This window comes from Sapajus apella, unplaced genomic scaffold, assembly GCF_009761245.1.
Source record: "Sapajus apella isolate SASKATOON/1434 unplaced genomic scaffold, GSC_monkey_1.0 scaffold12, whole genome shotgun sequence".
Taxonomy (NCBI): domain Eukaryota; kingdom Metazoa; phylum Chordata; class Mammalia; order Primates; family Cebidae; genus Sapajus; species Sapajus apella.
Genome location: NW_022436952.1, coordinates 1,868,709 through 1,880,010, shown reverse-complemented (window position 1 = coordinate 1,880,010; position 11,302 = coordinate 1,868,709). Strand labels below are relative to the sequence as shown.

At 44.6% G+C, this 11,302-nt stretch overlaps 1 protein-coding gene and 1 long non-coding RNA gene across 5 annotated transcripts in view; both read right to left on the bottom strand.

The window, feature by feature from the left end:
- Nucleotides 1-11,302, bottom strand: part of STAT3 (signal transducer and activator of transcription 3) — a 78,057-nt gene that overhangs the window by 43,621 nt on the left and 23,134 nt on the right. The window lies entirely within an intron of this gene.
- Nucleotides 10,627-11,302, bottom strand: part of LOC116552775 — a 1,091-nt gene continuing 415 nt past the window's right edge. Inside the window, exon 2 of the long non-coding RNA XR_004269517.1 lies at nt 10,627-11,157. This is a non-coding gene — a long non-coding RNA (uncharacterized LOC116552775). The remainder of the gene's footprint in view (nt 11,158-11,302) is intronic.

Below are 11,302 nucleotides of genomic sequence, written 5' to 3'. Positions count from 1 at the left end.
GTTGTTTGAGAGTCTCACTCTATTGCCCAGGCTAGAGTACATGATCTTGGCTCACTGAAACCTCCATCTCCCAGGTTCAAGCAATTCTCATGCCTCAGCCTCTGAAATAGCTAGGATTAGAGGCGTATGCCACCATACCCAGCTAATTTTTGCATTTTTAGTAGAGACGGGGCTTCACCATATTGGCCAGGCTAGTCTCAAACTCCTGACCTCAGGTGATCTGCCTACCTCAGACTCCCAAACTGCTGGGATTACAGGCTTGAGCCACTGCATCTGGCCTGAAAATAAATTTTTATTTAAAGCACACAAAAGAACTACCTTGTTTCTACTGGTGTTTTCAATACAATCCTGCTAATCCCATTGAGGGCCACAGAATTTTATTTAGATTTGCAAACTCCAATTTATTTGTTCTCACCATACCACATTCTAAAAATAATCTGGAGTATGTGCAAGTAGATTAGGAAGGTAAAAAATGAGAAAAGAAAGAGAAAGCAATTCATGCTGGAGAAAAACATTCAATCTTCATAAAATTTTCACCATAGGATAAACAGCATAATGGATGACAGAGAGTCCACATTTAAATACTATAGGCCAGGTGCTGTGGCTCACACCTGTAATCCCAGCACTTTGGGAAGCCAAGGCGGGTGGATCACCTGAGGTCAGTAGTTCCAGGCCAGTCAGGCCAACATGGCAAAACCCTGTCTCTACTAAAAATACAAAAATTAGCCAGGGGTGGTGTCACACAGCTGTAATCCCAACTACTTGGGACGCTGAGGCAGAAGAATTGCTTGAACCCGGGAGGCGGAGGTTGTAGTGAGCCGAGATCATGTCATTGCACTCCAGCCTGGGCAACAAGAGCAAAACTCCACATCTCAAAAGATAAATACTATAGCTTTAAACTATTACAGTCATTCATAATTTAACCATTCGTAATTCCTATAGACATTAAGACTAGAATTTCAAGTAAAAGATAACTCAGAATAAGTACACTTATATAGTAGGCACACAATTTCATATTTTTAAGTTCAAATAGTACCTTTATAACATTTAAGACTAGATACTTGCAATAAGAAGTCTATATATTGGCTGGGCATGGTGGCTCACTCCTGTAATCCCAGCACTTTAGGAGGCTGAGGCGGGTGGATCACCTGAGGTTGGGAGTTCGAGACCAGCCTGACCAACATAGAGAAACCCCGTCTCTACTAAACAAATTAGCTGGACATGGTGGCACAGGCCTGTAATCCCAGCAACTCGGGAGGCTGAGGCAGGAGAATCACTTGAACCTAGGAGGCGGAGGTTGCTGAGATTGTGCCATTGCACTCCAGCCTGGGCAATAAGAATAAAATTCCATCTAAAAAAAAAAAAAAATGAGTAAGTCTATATACAAATCTAGTTTTTATTTCCTAATACTTGAGTGCCCAACCTGAAACAAATTACTATAATTACTGTAATGTTCAAATATGTTCAGTTACGTATAGCAGGATTAGTTAAAAACCAATGAACATCAAACTATAAGAAAACTCGAATTGACCAGGTGCAGTAGCTCACGCCTGTAATCCCAGCACTTTGGGAGGTGGCAGGATCACAAGGTCAGGAGATGGAGACCATCCTGACCAACATGGTGAAACCCCATCTCTACTAAAAATACAAAAAAATTAGCTGGGCGTGGTGGTGCACGCCTGTAGTCCCAGCTACTTGGAAGGCTGAGGCAGGAGAATTGCTTGAACTCAGTAGGTGGAGATTGTTACAGCCTGGGTGACAGTGCAAGACTCTGTCTCAAAAAAAAAAAAAAAAGAAAACTCGAATTATAGTTCCCTAGTAATATGACAAAATTTGAATATATGAAAGAAATAAAGGCCAGGCACGGTAGCTCATGCCTATAATTCTAGCACTTTGAGAGGCCAATGTGGAAGACGGACTGCTTGAGCTCGGCAGTTCAAGACTAGCCTGGGCAACACAGTGAGATCTTGTCTCTACTCTACAAAAAAAAATTTTTTTTTTAATTAGCCTGGTGTAGTGGCCCAGGCATGTAGTCCCAGCTACTTGGGAGGCTGAAGTGGGAGGATCACTTGAGCCCAGCAGATTGAGGCTGCAGTGAGCTGTGATCATGCCACTGCACTCCAGCCTGGGTGATAGAGCTAGACTCTATCTCTAAAGAAGGAGCAAGAGCTTAACAAACCTAATTCCCTCTAAATTGAAAGTAACAAACATGCTTTGTCAATTGTACAGTTGTTTGTTAAAGCTGACTAACAACAGGTCTGAGCGCCACACACACACACACACACACACACACACACACACACCCAGCCACCCACCCCAGACCAAATTTGTGCATCAGATGACCTCTCCACTTGGGAACACTTCCACTTCCCCAATCAGACACACTCCTCTGTATCAGTGTGGCATGAGGGAAAGGACACTAGAGATGGGGGCTGGATGAGCCTGGGTGCAAAACCCTGCCTGACATTTATCAGCTATTTGTCTTTGGAAATAGTACTTGACTACCAAATGGGCTTTCTCTTCAGTAAAACAGGGAATTATCTCTCCCCTGAAGGACTGTTGTAAATTTAAAATCAATAATGGTTGTAGGCCGGGCGCGGTGGCTCAAGCCTGTAATCCCAGCACTTTGGGAGGCCGAGGCGGGTGGATCACGAGGTCAACAGATCGAGACCATCCTGGTCAACATGGTGAAACCCCGTCTCTACTAAAACTACAAAAAATTAGCTGGGCATGGTGGTGCGTGCCTGTAATCCCAGCTACTCAGGAGGCTGAGGCAGGAGAATTGCCTGAACCCAGGAGGCGGAGGTTGCAGTGAGCCGAGATCGCGCCATTGCACTCCAGCCTGGGTAACAAGAGCGAAACTCTGTCTCAAAAAAATAAATAAAATAAATAATGGTTGTAGAGCATCCTTCCATGCTGGTGCTGTTGGTATCACTGGTGGCGGATCCTCAGGGCTGCAGTTATTGTTCCTTTCCCCCAGGGCCTCCCTTTCATGGACATTTCTTATCTTAAACCCATTTCCTCAATGCCCTGGAAGCACAGAAGCAGTTTAATCCATCAGATTCACTAGAGGTTAAGTGTGATAATCACCTATCAGCTCTCCCTCTTCGGAAAACTCTTATCATATCTGGAGGGAATGAGCTAGTAATGCTGTGATTTGGCATGTGTTTAAGGAGAGAATGGAGGTCAGGAGGCCTGATCAAATGTCTCCATACATATTACACCTAGGATGGCTCTAGGTCCTAAAAAGAGTAAAGGTGAAAACACTAAGTGATATTCAAAACAAAAGGAAAAGATGAAAAATAAGGACCTTGGTTAAAGAGCAGTCGAAGTAAGTAATAATTATAGCTAAAATTTATATCACACTTTTTACCAGATGCCAGATGCTGTTTTAAACACTTGACATATGTATTTACTTATTTCATAATTTTAACAACCCTATCAGATAGGCACTATTTTTTTTTTTTTTTAGAGACATAGTCTCGCACTGTCACCTGGGCTGGAGTGCAGTGGCACCATCTCAGCTCACTGCAACTTCCGCCTCCTGGGTTCAAGTGATTTTCTTCCCTTAGCCTCCCAAGTAGCTGGAAATACAGGCACCCACCACCATGCCCGGCTAATTTTTTGTATTTTTGGTAGAGACGGGTTTCACTATATTGGCCAGGCTGGTCTCAAACTCCTGACCTCATGATCCATCCACCTCAGCCTCCCAAAATGCTGGGATACAGGTGTGAGCCACTGCGCTGGGCCAACAGGTATTATTTTTATCCCACTTTACAGAAGAGAAACTTAGGCACAGAATTTTAAGTGATTTATCCAAAGTCACAACACAGGTAATAAAGGCAAGGAGCTGGAAGCCTAACACGCAGTTTGTTTTCAGAATGCCTGCTCTTCACCACTGTAAGAGTCTTGTTTTTCTTTTTTTCAATTAGAGATGGCGTCTTACCACTTTGCCCAGGCTGGTTATCAAACTCCTAGGCTCAAGCAATCTTCCAGCCTCAGCCTCTAAAAGTTCTGGGATTACAGATGTGAGCCACCATATCCAGCCACTACAAGAGTTTTAGAAAGTGGGAATTTTAGTTGATTTTTAAGTAACCCACGAACCAAGCCAATGCGGTCTTATGGTATTTTAATAGACATACTAGTACTTAGATTTTGAAGGATCTAGTAGTCCAGCTATAACGAACTCACATCTGGATACTACTCTAATTGTGGGTACCAAAATTGAAATAGAACACTAAAAAACGAAACACATCCAGGGAGGGGCAACCGAGTGTGAGGAGTTGAAGACCTTAAACATTTTGTCCAGCAAGAAGATGCAGGCAGCAGGAGTGAAGTTAGGAGAGAAAAATGTGAGTTACAGAAGAGTGGCTCCTCAAGTATCTGGAAATCTGTACAAGAAAGGATAAATCATTCCAGGACTAGAAGCTGTCTCTTCATAACATCTACTCCCATATTCTTCTCTGTCAAGTAATTCCTTCTGTCTACAGAAGTCTCCACATTGGCTGATACTAAAATAATACATACAGCGAGAAAGGTGCTTGGGAACCAAACCAGTACCAAATTTGAATCTCTGAGGGACCAGGTTTCACAATTGAAAAGCTACAGCTGGGTGCAGTGGCTCATGCCTGTAATCCCAGCAATCTGGGAGGCAGAGGCGGGAGGATCACCTGAGGTCAGGAGTTCAAGACTAACCTGGCCAACATGGTGACATCCCATCTCTACCAAAAAATTAGCCGGGCATAGTGATGGTAGACTCCTGTAACTCCAGCTACTTGGGAGGCTGAGGCAGGAGAATCTCTTGAATGCGAAACTCTGTCTCCAAAAAAAAAGTTCCTCATATGATGCTAATATGAGGCCCAAAAATAAATTTATTCATGATCTTAAACAAATATAAGAACCTCAGAATCAGAGCAGGGATCAGGGCTCAACTCTGAATGTGCCTCAGAATCACCTGAGGAGCTCTGCAAAGCCAGACACCAGTTGTTAGCCCAGGCCTAGCGAATAATAATCTCCAGGGTTCTAATGAAGCAGTACACTGTAGAGAGTGTAGGAGAGGAGGCTGGAGAAGGCTCTCCTGTTAGTATCTGAACTTTCTTCCAAGGGCAATGGGGTAAGTCTTTGAAAAGTTTTAAACAGACAAGTGAAAGTTTGATTTACATTTCAAAAAGATCCCGAAGGCTGCAATCATCCGGGTGGGAGGTGGTGGTGACTCAACTTAGGTAGCTGCATTAGAAGTGTTTTGAGGTGGATATCCATCTTCCGTGACATTAAAAACCTACATGTGATGGGCGTGGTGACTGATTGAAGGGCAAAGGTGACTCAGAGAAGTGGGGGGGGGAGTAAGTGACAACCTCCCAGGTTCCTGTGGCATTTGGTGTTCAAATGGAGGTCAAATATTCACCATGGTAAATGTCATGGCAGGAGTGCCAACACTGAGAGGGCAATTGGGCCACACGGTCTCTAAAGACTATTTGGTCTATAAATTACCGTCAGGCTTGATTCCCTCAGACATTACAGTTGCAGCAACCCAAGAATAAGTGCTGTAGTAAAAGAAAGTATATATTTAACCAAAGAGGGTTCAGGGATTGTACTCTAGCTGACTGGTAAACCCTGCCATCCCCTCAGGAAAAGTGGCAGAGGCAAGAGAAAAATCAGGCAGAAACATCAGAGCCAAAATGCATAGGAGGCCATGGCAAGAGCTGTTAACTGTCTCTAACATCTGTGTGCTTGCCTTCAGGCCATTTTCCACACTGTGGGTACAGATCTTTTCAAGACATAAACTTGATCTTACCACTCCCCTACTTAAAACCCCCCTGATGACTGCTCTGTTCTTATGCTAAAAAACAAGATTTGTTATCTTAAGGCAAAATAGCATGGATTTGAATGCTGGTTCCACCACTTAGATCACTTAGTGTGCAGCAAGTGCCAGTTACTTATCCTCTTCGTGCCTTAATTTCATCTTAAAAAGGGGAGAAAACAGGGCTTACTTCACAGGGTCGCTGTACAAATTCATTGAGCTAATGTACATATAGCACTTAGGAGCCCACCAGCGTGCAGCATGTTAAGTGTTTGTATGCATTGCTAGCATGACCAATGGCCTGGCTCACTGTGACCCTCTCATATGGCTGGCACCAGCTGCTTGGCTAAGTTCCTGGCACACACTCTGCCCCTTCTTCAGGTCCTGAAAACACCAAGCTCCTGTCTGCCACTGGCCCTCACACACGCCTTCCCTCTATCTTTATCACTATGACCTGCACCCAAGTACTGTGATTCCATAACTTGGACTCAGACTCTTCTTGTCTTCATGGGGCTGGACTGAAAGGTACTAAACGAATGAACCACTGGACTGAATTTACAACTAAACTGTAACCAGATTCTCTCAAGTGAGGACACAGAGCCCAGTTAGAAAATATTCTGAGGCAGAGGCCAACTCTTTCAGTTTTGCTATTTGAAAAATTCAAGAATGTTCAAGAATCACTGATGCAAGAATGATCCTTCAGTGACTTTTCAATAAGAGTAAAATCATAGCACTCCTCAGCTCAAAAACACACACTAACAGCTCACTGTCCAATTTAAAATCTTTACCCTTGTCTCAGGCTCTCTAACTACACAGCCAAATTTAGCCCCCTCCAGTTCCCTTCTCCAGCCTACAGATGACTTTGTTTTATTGAGACAGAGTCTTGCTCTGTTGCCCAGGCTGGAGTGCAATAGTACAATAACAGCTCACTGCAGCCTCAACCTCCTGGGCTCAAGCAATCCTCCCACCTCAGCCTCCTGAGTAACTGGGACTACAGGCACATGCCAACATGTCTGGATTTTTTTTTTTTTTTTTTTTTGGTAGAGACTCAGTCTCACTATGTTGCCCAGGATAGTCTAAAACTCCTGGGTTCAAGCTATCCTTGTACCTCAGCCTCCCAAAGTGCTGGGATTATAGGCACGAGCCTTGGCACCCAGCCTCCAGGTGACTTTCGTAAGTGTTGTCTTCCTTCAAGTCAACTTATCTCCCCCTTCCCCCCCACCCACAGACTTTGTTCATTTTTCACATTTGTTCTTGCCTAAAATGCTTTTTCCTCTGGGTGGCATTATCTATCCCTTCCCTGTGTCTGTTAGAGAGGCTCTCCCTAACCCCAACCCTAGTCCAATTACTGCTTTAACTCTGAATACCCCTGGCACGTACATACGCATCTGAGGCTCCTTCCCGTTGGCTTTGATTCTATCTCTTCCACCTGAGTTGCAGCTCTCCGCTGGCAACCATGTACCATCCTGATTTAGAACTTCCCGCTGGCTGTGCAATTTAAGATACCAACTAAACACTTGCACACACACATAAACACTGCCTCCCATTGCAAAAGTCTCTACTGAACAGATGATGACCACGATACTGAAAAGCCTGGCATCAACATGACAACTGCACACTGAAAAATAAGATCAGCTCTAGCCTAGAGGTTTGGTCATCTTGAATTTAGAGTTTGGAGAACAGCAAAGTATTTTTCTAATAAACTGTGAATGTGGAGGAACTCACCCGCATAGGTGTCAGAAACAGGCTGCCATGCTTTTCAAAACAGAAACTGGCAGGCTAAGCAAGCACACTGTCATGCCAGATTTTCCAGGCTCAAGGGCCACTGAAGGGAGAAGGACAAGTTACTGGAAAAAAACCTGTGGGTACTGCTTGGCCAAAGCCCAAATAAAAGAATCACAAAAACATCCACTGATCTAAAATGCTACATAAGTCACTGATATTCATCTAAGACAGGCAACTGAAATAAAGCAGAGAAAGAGAACTTAAATTTTTTTGTTTTGAGACAGAGTCTTGCCCTTTTGCCCAGGCTGGAGTGCAGTGGCGCAATCTCAGCTCACTGCAACATCTGCCTCCTGGGTTTAAGTGATTCTCCTGCCTCAGCCTCCCAAATAGCTGGAATTACAGGTGCCCGCCACCACACCCGGCTAATGTTTGTATTTTTAGTACAGACGGGGTTTCACCATATTGGCCAGGCTGGTCTCAAACTTCTGACCTCAAGTGATCTGTCCACCTTTGCCTCCCAAAGTGCTAGGATTACAGGCGTGAGCCACTGCATTCAGCCAAGAATTTAAATTTCTGAGTCTCAAATTCATAAACCTATAATATAGCTTTGTGCTTACTGGAGAAAGGGAAGAATCTTTTCTCAAATTTATTAAGGTCACTTTCCCTATATGAGATACTAAAGTAGTCCCGGTCACTTATACGGAACAATATACCTGGGGCTGGCAATGCTTGGATATACAGAAGTCCTTCAGCCAAAGAAACTGTTGGCTTTTGAGGCAGAACCTCAAATTCAGAAGGTATTTGTGGTGGTTGAATAACATGGCCCTAAATTCTTTCATATTATGCTCCTCTCTTTGAGAGGAGGGGGGTCTTTGTCCCCTTCCCTTGAATCTAGCTAAGTCCATAACTGCCTGAACCAATAGAGTATGCTGAAAGTGGCGATACGTCACATCCACCTGATTTCACTGGAAGGCTCGTTCTCCAAAATCAGCCACCATTCTCTGAGAAACTCAAGGCAGAAGGGGAGGCCACAAGTAGGCATGTGGTCTACAATCTCAGTTGAAATCAGCCTTTTAGTCATCACAGCCCAGACATCAGATATAGGAGTGAAGAAAATTCCAGAGGATTATTGCCCCCAGCTGCTTGAGTCTTCTCAGCTGAGGCCTCAGACATTACAGAGCAAAGTCAAGCCATCCCTGCTGTATGTATCTAAATTCCTGCCCACAGCACCTTTGAACAGTCAAATGATTGCTGCTTTAGGCCACTAAGTCCAAGGTGGTTGGTTTATTGCATTCGGTGACTAGAACAACATTTTTACTAATGTAGTGACTGAATGTAGACTTTATAGAGTCCAACTTCTATAAGAACAAATTTCATAATTTTAAAGGAAAAGGCTTTGCTATTAAAGGCTTTTTTTTTGAGATGGAGTCTCGCGCTGTCGCCTAGGCTGGAGTGCAGTGGCGCGATCTCCGCTCACTGCAACCTGTGCCTCCCGGGTTCAAGTGATTCTCCTGTCTCAGCCTCCCAAGTAGTTGGGACTACAGGTGCCTGCCACCACGCCCAGCTAATGTTTGTATTTTTAGTACAGACAGGGTTTCACCATATTGGCCAGGCTGGTCTCGAACTCCTGACCTTGTAATCTGCCCACTTCAGCCTCCCAAAGTGCTGGGATTACAGACATGAGCCACTGCACCAGGCATGTTAAAGCTATTTTAATTGTAAACTTCTTTTCTCTATGCACTCACTTTCTAAATTATTTATTCAGACCCATTTTCTTTCAAAGCAACGTCTGTATGCTGACAATTCTCAAATTTACTTCTCTAGCCCCATCTGCTAATATGAACATCAGACACCTTTAGCCAACTGCCTCTTCAATATCTCCACCTGGATGTATAAAATGCATGTCAAACTAATGTACCCAAAGCCAACTCCTTCATTAAAAACTTCTCCCAGCCAGCTTCTCCTCCAAACTATCCCATTTAAGCAAGTGACAACTCCATTCCTGTACATGCTTAGGTCAAAACCTTGAAATGAGCCTTAACTTCAACTCCAGTCTCTCTCTCACTTTTCCTCCCCCTCCTCTTTCCCTTCCTCCTGCCACAGCCAATCCATTAACAAATCCTGTTGGCTCTATCTTCAAAATATATCCAGGAGGTGACTGGGCATGGTGGCTCAGGCCTATAATCCCAGCACTTTAGGAGGCTGAGGCAGGTAGATCACTTGAACTCAGGAATTTTAGACTGGCCTAGGCAACATGGCAAAACCCTGTCTCTACAAAACACACAAAAATTAACCAGGTGTGGTGATGCGCATCTGTGATCCCAGCTACTTGGGAGGCTGAGATGGGGGGAATCGATTGAGCCCAGGAGGCAGAGGTTGCAGTGAGCCAAGACTGCACCACTGCATTCCAGCCTGGGTGACAGAGACCCGGTCTCAAAAAAAAAAAGGTGAGCACTTCTCACAACCTCCCACTGACACACCCTTAATCCAGGCCACCAGCATCTCTTACCTAGACAGCTCGACTAGACTAACTGGCCTGGATGCTTTCATCCCTGTCCCTCTACCTTCTATTCTCCACATTACAGGTCCTTTCAAAATAAGAGTCATGGCTGGCACAGTGGCTCAAACCTGTACTCCCAGCATTTTGGGAGGCTGAGACAGGCGGATTACTTGAGGTCAGGGGTTCAAGGCCAGCCTGGCCAACATGGTAAAACCCTGTCTCTACTAAAAATATAAAACTTAGTCGGGTGTGGTGACAGGCAACAAGTAATCCCAGCTACTCGGAGGCTAAGGCAGAAGAATGGCTTGAACCCTGGAGGTGGAGATTGATGTGAGCTGAGATCACGCCACTGCCCTCCAGCCTGGGTAACAGAGGAAGACTCCATCTCAAAAGACATTAAATAAATAAATAAGAAAAAAAAAATTACCCTGCGTGGTTACCCGAGCCTATAATCCCAGCTACTTGGGAGGCTGAGGCAGGAGAATAGTTTGAACCTAGGAGGTAAGGTTGCAGTGAGCTGAGGTTGCACCACTGCATTCCAGTCTTGGCAACAGAGCGAGATTTTTGTCTCAAAAAAAAAAAAAAAAAAAAAAAAAAACCCACAGAGTCAGATCATTTCATTTCCCTGCTCAAAACCCGCTCAGGAAAAAATCCAAAGTCCTACGACGGCCCACCAGGCAGTCCATCTTGCCCCAGATGCCTCTCTCTGCCTCCTCCCCTACAGTTCTCCCCTTGCTCACAGCTGTCCCTTCCCTGCTCCTGGAACACACCTTGCCCGTATCTGCCCTAGGACTCTTCTCACCACCTGATAGCCTCTTCCCCTAGATAGCCGCATGGCTTGCTCCCTCTCTGCACAATGTCCCTTGACACCCCTCTATCTAAAACAGGAACATCTCCCCTGCTGAATTCTCCTTTATGGTACTCATCACCCTCCACTGGTCATATATTGCTTTTTTCATACATCTCCTTCCACTATGATCAGCTAGGGTCTTAGGCCCCATAAGAACAAAGATATTTTTCAGTCCACTGGTACTTCCCCAGCAACTACAGAACTCAAATATTTGTTGAATAAATGAATGAAAATTAAATAATTTTTTCAAAAATCTGGAACATACTTTTAACATAGAGAAAACTAGGGCCGGGCGCGGTGGCTCAAGCCTGTAATCCCAGCACTTTGGGAGGCCGAGGCGGGCGGATCACAAGGTCAAGAGATCAAGACCATCCTGGTCAACATGGTGAAACCCCGTCTCTACTAAAGCTACAAAAAATTAGCTGGG